Source organism: Sorex fumeus, unplaced genomic scaffold (genome assembly GCF_029834395.1).
Source record: "Sorex fumeus unplaced genomic scaffold, SorFum_2.1 ptg000054l, whole genome shotgun sequence".
Lineage (NCBI taxonomy): Eukaryota > Metazoa > Chordata > Mammalia > Eulipotyphla > Soricidae > Sorex > Sorex fumeus.
The window spans coordinates 18,500,614-18,502,591 of record NW_026606111.1 but is presented as its reverse complement, the minus strand read 5'-3'; the positions used below and the strand labels follow the sequence as shown (position 1 = coordinate 18,502,591).

Sequence of the window (1,978 nt, the reverse complement as noted above, 5' to 3'; positions counted from 1 at the left end):
GTGGAAAACTGTTTTTGCTTAAGCACTCTAAGTTTGTCTGTATTATTGCTTTTCAAGAAAAAACACTTGAAATCTAATTTAATTATAATAAAGGACTATATATAATTTCTTACAACAGTGTGACAATATCTATATCTATCCATTTTCTTGCTGTTGTCCTAGATTGGCAATACTGAAAGTTATAAAACTTATTTTTTCCTTTTTCTTTATTTGTTGTTATAAGCCAAATCCATGCCCACTTTGTAGGCAAATATTCTAAAACTAGAATGATGCAGAGGACAGTGGCATGGCCCTTGTACAAGGATGATACCCAAATTAGTGAATCATATTTTCTAAATCTAAAAGTTTTCATTGTAAGAAAAAATTTTATCAATGTATAGTGATTAATGTTAACCAGACTCATGTGGTAAACATTTAGTAATACATATACACATGGCTCATTACACTGTGTATCTGAAAGTTATAATGTTACATGTTAATATTTACTTTCGTGAATATTAAGTATTCACTGTGCATCTCTGTGCATCATAAGTGTGCCACTGTCTTACTATGAAAAAAATTGAAGCTTCTGTTGAGAGTTGTAGTAGTTTGCTTTTACTTATGGATATTAAATATCTTATAACTAATCCTCATTGTCTTATTTTTGGGTTTCTAGGAAGGGAAGAGCCTGCTTTGCTGAATTCATTTAAACATCTTTTTTCTTGTGCTTTTGCAAACTTACCTCTAATATCCTTCAAGTCTGAGTGGGATACAAATAGATAATAATAGGTTTTATTTTCTGAAATTTTTCCCCATAATTATCTCTGTTAAGCCCATTCTATCTGGGGAAAATGAGAGTTAAATTATTTTTATAGGACCTCTTCCTATCATTGGAGCATATTTTGACTTGAGAAATTGTAAAACTATGTAGTTAGAGTTTCCAGAAGCAGAGCTGAGTTCATTATGAAGATAATCCTCACTTGCCTTTTGTTTTCCAGAGTGTTTGCTACGAGAAATTGAACTCACTGAGATTTGTATAGATTTGACTCACATTGAAGTCTTGATGCTGGTTAAACCATCAGCAACCAAAGAGGCATTCCAATGATGTGTGCATAACAACACTACCAGTTTACATCTGCTCTTGCCTCTAAGGTTCCTCTTGTGACTACATTCACTTACTCTGAAGGGAAAGGAGTAGGGCATGACATAGAGACCAAAGTTTCCCCCACTATACCTAATCCAATTAACAGTGCATTTTTGAGGGAAGTTGAAGATATGTTTGAACATCAGAATCAAGAGTTTCTGATAATCGACAGATTTCTCTAAAACTGGCCCAGAATCTTGACTAGAAAGAAAAGGTGAGAAATAGGGAAAGACTTTAAGTCTCAGGCTAAGCGTAAAATTTTTCACAGAAGTGACATATTTTAATCAACTTTTGTTCTGGGTTTACAAAGACTTTCCTCAAATTTTCCTAATCCTACTTCTGTCCATTTTGGAAATTTATTTTTAAATGGAATCTATCAGTTCTATTGAAATATCTTCATTTTGATGATATTTCTGGTAAACAAACCCATATTTTTAGCCTTGTGAAGAATAAAATAGGTCTGCACAGAATAGTTGAATAGTGATGTTTCAGATTAAAGAAAGAAGGTGGTTTTTCATCTTTTTTTTAACCCATAGTCTAAAAGTTTGACATAGTTTAAAAAAAAGAAAGGCTTAGATATGACTTGACCTCAAATAATCTTTACTGAATTTTTAACAAACTAAGCATTAGTAAATGGAAACATACTAAATTCATTTCAATAAAATAAATCATGTTTCTAATTGTAAAGTCTGTAGCACTGTCCTCCTGTTGTTCATCGATTTTGCTCAAGTGAGCCCAGTAACGTCTCCATTTTGAGACTTGTTGTTACTGTGTTTGGCATATCAAACACGTCATGAGTAGCTTGCCAGGCTTTGCCATGTGGGCAAGATACTCTCGGCAGCTTGCTGGGCTCTC

General features: G+C 33.1%; 1 non-coding gene across 1 annotated transcript; it reads left to right on the top strand.

The window, feature by feature from the left end:
- Nucleotides 1-231: 231 nt before the first annotated feature.
- On the top strand, nt 232-338 carry LOC130033852 (U6 spliceosomal RNA). The gene has a single exon (XR_008793987.1). It is a non-coding gene; the product is annotated as a U6 spliceosomal RNA (small nuclear RNA).
- Nucleotides 339-1,978: the final 1,640 nt, after the last annotated feature.